Genomic DNA, 13,172 nt, shown 5'->3' with positions numbered 1-13,172 from the left:
CAGTGAATCAGACTCTTTCATACTGTCTGCCATGATGACCAAAAGACCCTTTACTGTGTGTGCAAAAACCAGTTCATTTGGGCAAAACCCTGTGCTCTCCTGGGTGACCTCCCGGGCAGACAACACCAGCCAAGGCAACCTGACTCAACAAAGGTGATGAATATTGGTGCCTTGGTCCAACTGTATCACTTTATAAATGCCAAAACCGAAATGAAAAGGGTAAGTGTGCACACCACTGCCCTAGCAATTATTGTGCATAAGGGATAGGCAGCTGGATACCGTGTAACTTGACACATCACTGTATGCAGATAGAATGACCCAGCCGTTGATCGGGCCCACATAGTCAATTATTAAGTCAAACAGCTCAGAAGCTGGCACAATTGGACTCAATGGGAATGCATCAAAACTTCATTTGGCTTGGCAGTGACCTGACAAACATGACACTTCTTAATGTATGAAAAAAATGTCTCAGGAACTGATCATATGTCTTCCCACCACCAAGGTGCCCAGACTCATCATGTGTAACGTTCAACATAGCAGTGAGGTTTACTGGGCACAATGAATTGAAACACAGGATCACCAACAACGCCAGCATGTGGCAACCATTTTCTCACCAACAGCAAATCCTGAATGAAGCACACACACACACACACACACACACACACACACACACACACAATCCAAAACTTCACTCGCTGGGCACACCTGATCAAAAAGGTCCTTTTAAGACAGGTAAGCTTGCAGCTCCGCCGCCAGTTCACTACTAGACAGAGATATGGGAAAATAAGACAAAGGCAAGTGAAAATTTTTCACATATTTCTCCTCCTTCCCACCCTGAGTGTGCATGATGGCACAAGTTATTGCACACGCTGCAAATACATTTGGGAACTTCTTGCTATTTTCATCTGTCCCCGAAATTAGATGTGACACTGGCTTCACCTCAACTTACACAGTTAACTAGGTAGCATCCGTCCACAAACGCGCACCTGCTAAACAGTTACATGAAATCACAGAGATGCCTTCAACTGGCATTGCAGGGCACACTGCCAACGATGTGTCACCATCAAACAATTCCCATTTAAGAGACACTTCATGCAATGGGACAAAAAGCACATTCATCCTCTTACCCTGGACCGGAACACACATGCCTGTCTCGGACTCATCGGACAGTGGTAACACATCGGCTCAAATAAAGGAGTGAAACACCCATGTGTCTCTCATTATCCTGACCCGCGTCTTTTCGTCACTGCCCACTAATGACAAATAACCCTCATGGATGAAAGGCAGATAGGAATCACGTCCCAAAAGAATCAACACCTTTCACCTCTTGTTTTACAGCATTACACATTGGCGCAGCTAAACCAACTCCTTTTGAATTATCCTTAAAAGTTTTGGCCTTGAATTTGAGCAAATGACAGTCTCCATCCCAAACCCAAACCTGATAACTGTCACGTAAAGCTGGGCCCTAACATCAAACTGTCTCACCCCATGTGGCTGACTTTTAAAAGTTTTGTAAAATTAGTCTAAGAATGATGCATCAATGGAGATCAGGAAATATGCTTCATATGTTTTGGTTTTAAAATAACTAATACTATCCAAGAGTCAGAACCACAGCAAAAAAAAAAAAAAAAGGTATCAACTAGGGAAAGTCTGATTGAAACAGCTTATTTGCTTTTTCAGACGGCTTATCATTATTACTTAATACCATCACAGCAAGTATCAATGCTTGCACTATTGAATTGAACTTTTCTTGTAATCTTTCAGATTTTGTTTGCAGGTTTGTATTTATTGTTACTGCTAAATGCTAGTTCTGTGGGTGGAAATTTGCTTATCTTCGCTTGACTATTCTTTCAGTTTTATTCACAGATTTTATGATTTTTTTAAACAAACATTTTTCCTTTTTGAAGTGTGTTTAGGATCATTAAGCGGTTTTGGAAACAATCCTTTCTACATCTTCATCTTTTTTCACAGATGGCTTAATGTTTGATTCCACTATTTGCTGGTATCACACTGGAAACAGTTTTTTTCCCCAACCAGTGAAGCAGTTGTATGGGCAGTGTGGACAGCATGTCTGCATTCAGGAAGAACAAAACTGAGTATCATTGCTGCCAAAGTATCACTTTGTAAAGCTGTTTCAGATCACAATAATTGTCATACATAAATAGAAAAATAGCAGCAACTGTTATTGCTTACATGTTCTACATGTTTAACAATGTTGGCTTCATCTGCAGAAAATATTAAGACTCAATTCATTTATCTGTTGAAAATCTGTTCTTTCATCCATTTTTTGTACCCTTTAGCCTTGCAAGGTCTGGTGCCTATCTCATTGAGAAAGAGGCAGGGTACACCCTGGACATGTCGCCAGTTTCTTACAGGGCAACACAGAAGCACACAGGACCAACGACCATGCACACCCACACTCAAACTAAAGGACAAGTTGGAGAGACAAATTACCCTAATAATCATGTTTGGACTGTTGGAGGAAGCCAGAGTACCCAGAGCAAAACCATGCATGCACAGGGAGAACATGCAAAATCTATGCCGATACAACCCCAGGCCAGAATTCAGACCCAGGACCTTCACGCTGCAGGGCAACAGTGCTACCAAATGTGTTATATGCAGCTATACACATCAAAACTCTTTAATCCCTAATCAGTTTAAATTGAGAAACAGACATTTGGCCAAATGTTTGGATTACAACATATTTTGAAAAGACAAAATATTATTGAATTAATGAATGTCTAAGCAATTAAAGCAGACTCTGTGTTTGTCAGACCTAGTGAGATAACATACTATGGACTGGAGGGTGAATCCAGTTGCGTGTTCAGTGCCGATTGCGTGTTTGCAATTAGGAGAAACAAGACTGATGTTAACAAGGATGTTTTGCATCTTCTGAGCCCAGAGAAATTAATAGGGCCCTACTTTTGACTGTCAAAGGTACTCCAATGTAATTTCTTGAACAGGCATCTCAACCATAAAAAGGCATTCTATCGAGGGCATGAATGGATCATGATTGCTTGTGTGGTTCGTTGCTCAATGGAACAAATTGTTCATTAACTGTGGGACTAATACTTGAACAAATATCTCAGGAACACTGAGGCAGTGTTCCACATAAGGACAGATTTACACTAATAAAATAAGCCTCCAGTCATGTCCTATCAGAAAGCTCCAAATTGCAGCAGATGTGTTCACGTCTCAAAATGTACATTTCATCTTTCTCAAGAGACAGGTAGGGTCCCACCTCCCTCACACTTCCTCCACCAATCCGTATGTGGTTCCTGGAGGTAAAAGATGAGAAAAAAAAAGGCTCCTGGATATGCTTTGAATTTGCAGAACATTTTCTGGAACTGCAGTAGCACACTTTCAATGAATGAGGGAGAGAAAATAAAGAGAATGACAGCAGGGAAAATATTTGCTGTTGTGGATAGAGCGCCTCTCGGATCCCAAAAATGAAGGCCGGGCATATTTGCTCAGCTGTCCTTCTCCCAAGTGCTGTTTCTGTGCCCGCTGGAGTCTATTTGTTTGTCAAAGTCACTATGTCTACGATCCGTAAGTTGTTTGTGCCTTTGGTTGTGTGTTACTCTATATATGTGTGCGAGTGTATGCATGTAATATGTATGGGTGTGAGTGTATGTGGACTGCGATTGAGGGTGTATCCGGGGAAAAGCAAATCCATCTGTTTTCCTCGGATAAAGATGCCAGAAACAAGGAAGAAGGAGGGATTCTGCTCCAAGAGAGGCCAGGGAGCGAGGAAGAGCCAAACACATGCAGCCATAACTCCTAACTTGTCTTCTTGTTGCCTTTCCTGCTTCCAGATGTTCAATAACTCGTCTACATTTTTATGTGGAGTTCTGGCCTACAGTCTCAAGAGTAAATTTATGCACCCCATGCAAATGGGTTGTTTTTCTAACATATTTCAAACTTCTATTCCCTGTAGCAAGAAGGAAGTTAAATGACTGGAATGCACAGATGTGGTGACAAAAACATGGCCAGCAATAACAGGAGAAAAACACAGAGAACGTATGGTCTCACACTTCCAAAAAGAATAAATTAATGTTATTAAACAGTGTGAATTATTCAATGCACACTAATAAACATTAGAGTGCATTATCAGTGTGTATACTAATAAATATTTTAAAACATTTAGTATCATAGTGGTTGTGCTGTACTGTAATAGCAGCCAGCTGCAACTAAATTATGTGTGCTTCCCCTGCGAACATCTTAGTTTCTGTTTGAATTGATTTTTGTCATGTAAATATTGATTTGTGCAGGCTCCCAACTGGACAGCAGGGTTTTGTGCCTCTAAAATTTTCATGTGGTAACTTGATGACCTGTTATCCAAAGCATATGAAACAGTGACAGAATCAGCTGATATTTGATCATCACACATCTTGTAAATGATGCACACTGAGGGTTGTGCTGTAAATTATGCATTGGGTGAATTCGAAACAGAGAAGGAAACACCTTAAAACATAGACTTTATATATGAATAATAAAGCTGTTTATGTTGTCTGTTTTCTATATAAGATTTAACTGTGAGGAATGTGGTTTGCTTTTAATTTACTGGTTGATCTAAATTTTGACTTTCAGCTATGGCCAGGAGATATGGCACATGACAGAAAGAAATTATGTCCCAGATACTAGTGGCTGGAATGAACATCCTTCGTAGGGTGGCATGGATCAGCCTTAGACAGTCTTAAAGCTATAGCATTTTGGAGATCGCTCCAAAAGGTTGGAGATCTCTCCAAAAGGATATAGCTATATAGACAAGCAGCAAGAATATAGCTGCTGCTGCTCCTCTGCATTGAAAGGAGGCTTTTGAGGCTGTTCATATGTCATCATTCTTATGGCACATTCTATTGTGGCTTTTTCAGATTCCACATGGATGAAACGCTCACTGGACTCAAATCTCACTGGATGGACTATATATACTGACCTGGGAAGACTTGGAATCCTCCAAAATAGCCTTAGATGGCATCAGTGAATAGAGGGATATCTTGGTTTCCTTCCTGGACTTGTTACCCATCCATTTTTCTATACTCACTTCTTCTGTACAGGGTTGCGGAACTGGTGCAATCCTGCAGCAGTCTGCAGGTGAGAGGAGGGGTAGACCCTGGACAAGTCGACATTCCATCACCGGGCAACACAGAGACACACAGGACAAACAACCTGTGTGTTACCAGTGCTACCAACTGCGCCACCATGCAACCTGGACTTGTTACCCTTGTTGTGTAATCTCAGATAAGTGAAAGTGAACAAACGCATATATAGAATTTGTTTATTTTGTTCTGGAAGAAAAAGCATAGAACCCGATCACCTGTCACTGATGTAAAGGCTGGAATTAGGCATTTAATTAAAACGAAAACAAAAAGCACTCAAATGTTCTTGGTAGGGTTGCTGTGCAAAAGCAATATCTATATTGTCGAGTTCTGAGGTTTAGGTTGACCAAAGCGCAGACAAGAGCTAGGCAGCAGCATGTTGTAGAAAATCTTACAAAACTTACAAAAGTAGGCTCTGCAGGAACATGGAAAACTCTGAACATAGTCGAGAGTAGAGAACGGGGTGGTGAACGGAGTTGTGAACGGAAGGAACCAGCATCGAACACATAAACCAGACTATCTAATATACTGAGGGATAACAAAGGGCAGGTAATCAAAGAAACAGGGAACAGGTGTGACATCGAAGCAGGGAGGCAGAGGGAGCAGGTGGACCTAATATGAAACTAAAGCATGAGGAAAGGGACTACTTAACAAGACAGTGAGCAGACCTAAACGAAACTATAGACCAAGATAAATAAAGCATACGAATCAAAACATGAACTAAAGGAAACTGAGAAACTGGAGGGAACAACAACCTAAGATCTAAGGACTAAGCAAAATAGAAACCACAAGGAAACCCTGACTACAAAAGTAAACAAACCTGAACCAACACTGATAGAACAAAACGAGGATGAAGCAGAGGAAACGAGGACTAGTACAAAAGTAAACCAAGATGTAAACAATAACTAAAGCTGACCTAACAGGAGGGAGAACTAGAACTATAGAAACTAAACATAAGGAACTATGCAAGAAAGAATAGAATAAAGGGAACTAACAGAATAGAATAAACCACAGAAAGGGAACCAAGAAGAGGAGGAACAGAGAAAATAAACTAGTAAACAAGAAGAGTGCAACGAGAACAAATACCAAACCATAAATAAACACAGAGATGCTAAATGAGAAACTAAACTAGAGAATACAAGGAAGACAAGGGAACTAGAATATTAACAAAAATAATAATAATCATAAGAAAACCATAAAAAGTAATAGGAAAGCAACCACTAAAGGAACTAGGAGCAAACTAAACAAACATGATACAAAACCCAAAAATAGAAACATCTAGACCAAAAGTAAACCAACACAAAAAGCCACAAAGTCCAAAATGTCACACCCCAGCATATGTTATTGTTAAACAATAAAACAAATATTTTTACAAACTATTTTTACTAATTCTTTTTTTTTACACAACTAGTCTACTAACTATGGAGGACCAATCCTGACAAAATTTAAAATAAAAGCAGAAATATATATATTTTGTTTTTCCTTTTCCTTACAAATGCGTTTTCATCAAGAAATGTAAATGTTTTGTTTTTCCTTTTCCTTACACATGCGTTTTCATCAAGAAATGTATATATATATTTTGTTTTTCCTTTTCCTTAAACATGCGTTTTCATCAAGAAATGTAAATGTTTTCTTTTTCCCTTTCCTTACACATGCCTTTGTTCTTTTTACATTTCCTCGTCTCTCTTTTTCCTTTGCCGTATGCATTTCTGCTTCATTATGCAAATGAGGAGGGCTGCCTTCTTCTCTCCAGCTCCTCTCCTATTGGTCAATATACAGGGACCGTTTGTGCAGACACATGCACATTTGTGGCCTGCTGGAGGTCATCTTGCAGGGCTCTGGCAGTGCTCCTCCTGTTCCTCCTTGCACAAAGGCGGAGGTAGTGGTCCTGCTGCTGGGTTGTTGCCCTCCTACGGCCTCCTCCACGTCTCCTGGTGTACTGGCCTGTCTCCTGGTAGTGCCTCCAGGCTCTGGACACTACGCTGACAGACACAGCAAACCTTCTTGCCACAGCTCACATTGATGTGCCATCCTGGATGAGCTGCACTACCTGAGCCACTTGTGTGGGTTGTAGAGTCCATCTCATGCTACCACAAGTGTGAAAGCAGCACCAACATTCAAAAGTGACCAAAACATCAGCCAGAAAGCATAGGTACTGAGAAGTGGTCTGTGGTCCCCACCTGCAGAACCACTCCTTTATAGAGTGTCTTGCTAATCACCAAAGATTTCCCCCTGTTGTCTGTTCCATTTGCACAACAGCATGTGAAATTGAGTGTCAAGCAGTGTTGCTTCCTATGTGGACAGTTTGATTTCACAGAAGTTTGATTTACTTGGAGTTATATTGTGTTGTTTAAGGGTTCCCTTTATTTTTTTCAGCAGTGTATATACACACCACCAGAACATGACTACTGTATGCAGGCAAGTATAATATTATAGATGTGATTAATGTTTGAGGGGTATAACTAATTGTCATATTTTGTGAGCACCATCTTCTAATTCTGCATATTTCTGATTACATCTTAGTGATGTGGTCCAGCCAGCCCTTTAAACTTGATGACGTGGACAGCGGAAAGAGGAATCACAAACATCTGCAGACCACCTGTGTGATGCTTCGCTCACCATCCAGAAAGACAAACCACAGGTCTCAGTTGCAGCATCCCATCCAAGTCTCTGACCTTGCGAGAGATTTAGCCACACCGCCAGAGACTTTCTGTTCAGAAAGACATCTGCCTCTTTGTTCTGTTGAAGAGGTGTTCCTGGAACCGGTCACTCAGGTTGATCCTGCTGTCGCCATTGTAAATATTTGTACATAGTTTTATTTTATGCCTTGTAATCTTGATCTGTTTGAATGTTATTTTTTTCCACATTCTGTTTAAAATGCTATTTGTAATTTTCAAAATAAACTGTTTAGAAATTTAAATGAAGTTGATGTATTGTTAGGTCAAATGAAAATAAAATACATTGGTGACAAAAAGTTTTTTGAAATTTATTAGAACAGCTTAAAACTTTAAGAAACTATCTGAACAAAACATATTTATTTCTTATATAGCACCTTATTTCGGTACCATTCTTTCTAAGATGGAAAACAGTCTGTCCATTCTCTGTAGCCTCATGTCCTCCCTGATCAACTCCATCATCTCTGTCGCTTTCTTTTCTGACCCCTTCCTGCTGGCTCACTGTCTTCCTTCTCCATCTGGTTGCCCACCGCTCCGCTTGGCCCTGGAGTGTCCTCAGGGATGGAGGCAATTAGGACAGGAGGTGTTGTGGAAGACCTCTGTCCCAACACCTCATCCATAAGGACAAACCAGGGCCAAGTAGCAGCAGTGGGCTTTTCACTGACTGCCTCTCCTGACCCTGGATACTTGCAATCCTAAAGTTAGAAGGAAGAAAAAAAGAGTTGACTAAACAGAGAAACCAACAAGACTTTTAGAAATATTTTTTATTTGTGTGTGACATGAGAAGTTCTGAACATACTTTATGTTTCTTTTTCATATTGTCCCACTATGTTTTGGGCCTGCAAGGGGGTGACCTTCCCCTGTTGGACCATCTTCTCCAGAATTGTCCTAAACAAACAAAAGGAAAGAGGGAAAACCAAAAGAAGTATGTTAATCACTGGATGGATATTTATGAAAGTTAGAAAGATAGGAGTTTTTGAAACGGGACAGAAACTGACTGCAAAGAATGTTGTTATTGTACCTCCAAGCCACAGTGGCTGAGTTTTTAACTCCAGTAAAAAGGTGGTGGTTCTCACCCCTGAGCTTAATAAACTGGCCCGTCTGCTGCTTTGTACCTAAACAACAAAAACAAAAACAAAAAACCCATCTTGCTTAATATCAGTGTAAAAAAATTCTTTTTTTTTATTTTACATTTGTCTTAATTTGCAGAACATATTAAAATATTTCTATGCAAATGCCTAAAACAAGCTCTTTCAAACTTTTCACTTCTTTACTGAGATTTGCTTGCATTTGAAAGTGTATTTCTCTTCAGCTGTACCTGGAATCACGAAATATAATGCTAGCTGAATTATAAATACACTTTTAAAAACACATATAGCACATTTCTTCATCAAAAATGAATATTTAAAAGCGTATTTATTCTCAATCACACTCTCCAGCAATACGGTAGGAATACATCAAATCGTCCATTTATTCAGGTTAACTTTAATATCGCCTGTAATGTCAAATTGACTTACATGAACAAATGACACAATACATTAAAATAATACTAACATAAACTGTTAGAAATCACTTGTGTTTAACGTTCACTGTGATGACTGCCAGCGGGAGCTCAGTGCCGATAGTCCGGTCAGATCTCTACCGGGTCTAGCTCGCCCCACCGCCGGTAGGGCTGGCGAGGCAAGCCGGCAGTTACTACGGTGGGAGAGGAAAACTCCGAACACGTCGGAGCACGTTTGAAATTAAGCGATGTCTTGATAAATCAAGCATATTTTTCACGTCTACACAGTTATATTCCCGCACTAAAAACATTGTAAAAGTTCATTTGTGTCACAGAAAGTGTAATTTTTCACAGTTTACTCACAGCTTTTGCCAGTGTGGTCCGCCATGGCTGCCCCTGTTTGACCAAACAGTTTCGACCTGCAATGAATCATGGGAAAAGATGGACCGCGAAGGATACTCACAACTCATCCTTCAAATCGGGCAAAAGAAGGACACATTTGTCGGCAGCATCTGACAGACCTTACGTGCCGCGCTGTGATGTGATCAGCCCACAAGTACGAACTTGGAAGGATCCAGCCCCTGAATGGGCTATTTGCACGTAGGGACGTGACGTAATTTCCGCTAAAAAATCAGGATGGTTGTTAACATCCGGTAGTCGCTGAAAGCGCCCGCTGTGCTAGCTAGTCACCGCTCTTGCAAATCTTTTTGTTATTTATATGTGAGTCTCTTCTACTCATCACCTGTCCATTTACATTTCCTAAACATGACATGCAAACAGGCAAAATTGTCGTTTCAACAACGTACGGACAGCAGGTCCAACCACCACTGCTGTGTGCCATTCTGCACTGCATCAACGAAGACCAATTCTTACCTGAGCTTCCACACCTTTCCAAAGGACTCCGTATTGCAGAAGCAATGGGCTGTTAAGATCAGGAGAGATCATTTTATCGTCACCAATACTTCCCGAGTGTGCTCACGACATTTTGTTACTGCTGATCTGATTGAGCCTCCCACTCCTGCTGGACATCGACGACTGCAACCTGGAGATGTTCCTGTGCCTTTTCATTGGAATAACTATAATATTCCAGCACCACGACTTGGAGTATAGGAAAGAACAGAGCGTCCACCGAACACCGATCTAACAGTGATGTAGACTGACCCTGATGAAGATGACCCAGGGTCCTGTCATGAACATGATTACTGCGCCAGTACTGAGCCTGCTGCCCTTCATCTCTCCCTCAATGAAAACGAAGAGCTACAGGAGGAGATATCAAAGCTCCGAAAACAGATAGAGGACTTGACCGTCAGCAGCAAGTTCTGTTTGGAGAGGTTTTCTGCGTCTGATGAGGACATACGATTCTTTACCAGGTAATTAAAATATCCACAGTGTGAGTTAGAACCATAGATCAGCAGAGCTATTACATTAAGAGCAGTAAAAATAACATTATCTGGGTGGACTATACTGACTAAAGTTCTTAAATGTCCTAGAGTTGGATAATAGAGATGACAATTAAGATCAAATGACTACATATTTACAAATCGGTGAGTATTGCTGGGAATTATGTCAAGCTTGTTTTGGTTATCAGAGATGATCTGATGAAACCCCTTTCAAGTTTACTCTGTGGCATTGTACTTGATGCTCTCACAATGCGACACACATCGTTAACGGTAAACTTCGGTAACTCCAAGAGGCACCTTGTGAACTTCGTAGACTCAGCCATAACAATGGCACTTCCGCATACCGACCGGAAACATCGTACCATCCTCACGCTAAATGAGGAAGTGATGCATTGGGACACACTCTCGGCCCGCACATGGATCCTCCTTCTTCCTGTATATTGACCAATAGGAGAGGACCTGGAGAGAAGAAGGCAGCCCTCCTCATTTGCATAATGAAGCAGAAATGCATACGGTAAAGGAAAAAGAGAGACGAGGAATTGTAAAAAGAACAAAGGCATGTGTAAGGAAAAGGAAAAAGAAAACATTTACATTTCTTGATGAAAATGCATGTGTAAGGAAAAGGAAAAACAAAATATATGTATTTCTGCTTTTATTTTTAATTTTGTCAGGATCGGTCCTCCATAACTAACTAGTTGGAAACTTACATATAACTTATATATTTCCTATAGAACAACTCACATAAAATTCACATGTCAGTAACAAGTAATATACACAGAAAATAAATCAGAACCAATTAAACATAAATTAAATTAGATGATATAAAGTGGAGTAAAACAGGGAATAAGTATTGAACAGATGAAGGAAAAAAGGCACACAAGGACAAAAAAATAGCTAAAGTTCTACATGATGGCCCATAAAAAGGTTTCCAAGGGTAACAGCAATCAGCTCTCTTGAGACATTCACAATTATTTTGCTGAAAAACACACTGATGACATATTTCTAAACTTGAGAATGTTTCTTTGAGTACTCTGGGACTATGATCTAGAAGTTGAAAGCACATCAGTTCACAATAACCAGGTGATCCTTGCAAGATTTGCTGAAGAAGAGTCAAAAGGAATCTGAACATTTGTCCAGGAGCCAAGGACCACTTGCAGAAAGCTTCAGAAAGATCTGAAATTAGCAGGTACAGTTTTTCAATAAAATCAATAACATGTTGCACTCAATCACTATGACCTCTATGCACATTGATGAAGAGTACTCCACTGCTGAAGAAAAAGTCACTAAAATACTGGAATAATAAAGTGATCAGATGAGGCCAAAACTGAATTATTTGGACTTGGCCACACATGCAATGTTTGAAGGAGGAATGGCACTGCACATCACCCCCAAAGTACCATACCAACAATTAGGTTTGGAGGGGAGAACATTAAGATTTGGGGAAATTTTTCAGCATATGGTACTAGCAGGGTTTCTATATTGAAATGAGTAGGGGCTTTTTTAAAATTTTGTGGCACTAATGGCTTTTATTTTGCAAGTAGACTGATAGGAAATGGGATGGAGAGAGAGAAAGGAAGACATGCAGCTAAAGTCAACGGGCTGGGATTCAAACTCCTGATGACTTTAGCCTCTATACATGGGTTGCATGCTTTACCCCTGTGTCACCGCCACACCCTGAGTTGCAACCTTCTTGATAGAAATTTAAAGATGAATAAGGATGTTTTTTTTTGTAGCACTACTGACCTTTATTTTTTCCAGTATTTTTTGACAGTAGGCAGACAGGAAATGGGTGGAGAGAGGGGAAGACATGAGGCAAACATCGCCAGGGCTTGTACCCAGGACCGCTGCCTTGAGAACCAAAGCCTCAGGACATGGACCGTGCGCTTAAACCCCTACACCAATAGCGCTGTGCCCATAAGGATGTTTTTTTTAGCTGTACAATGACCCAGGAAGTAACATAAGCTGCTAGAATTGTCCACTGATTTTTCACAAATTGAATACAACTGAAAATCCAAGTAAAAAACAGAAGATTACAATGAATAGAAGAGACAACCAGAACATTCAAGATTTGGAGACAGTTTGTGTAGAAAAATGGGTCAGAATCACACCTGAACAATATCTGTCTCTAGTTTCTTAATTCAGCAGAAACTGTAAAGCAGTCATAGCCAAAACAGTCACTTAATAAAACTTAGTAAGTATGTTCAGTACCTAGTCCTCATGCCATTGAAGTTTGTTTCACATTATTTATTGACTAATCTATTAGTGTGAGTCTGGTGTGAGTTTATTTCAATAGGATCATTTAAAATATATTTGTTGAGAAGAACACTGACATCACAAAACTTATTTTACCTTCTGTATTTGCTGCCGTTATCTTTGTTAACTATGTTCACCCATTTCCTATTTATACACTCTTTGATAAACTTTTCAGCAGTCATCAAGGAATACAGGATTAGCAGTGTCAGCAGTTGTGCCACATTTTTTTTTTCCCAAAAATCAA

Source organism: Girardinichthys multiradiatus, chromosome 4 (genome assembly GCF_021462225.1).
Source record: "Girardinichthys multiradiatus isolate DD_20200921_A chromosome 4, DD_fGirMul_XY1, whole genome shotgun sequence".
In the NCBI taxonomy this organism is placed as follows: Eukaryota; Metazoa; Chordata; class Actinopteri; order Cyprinodontiformes; family Goodeidae; genus Girardinichthys; species Girardinichthys multiradiatus.
The sequence above is the reverse complement of the archived record's forward strand: the minus strand, read 5'-3'. Positions refer to the sequence as shown.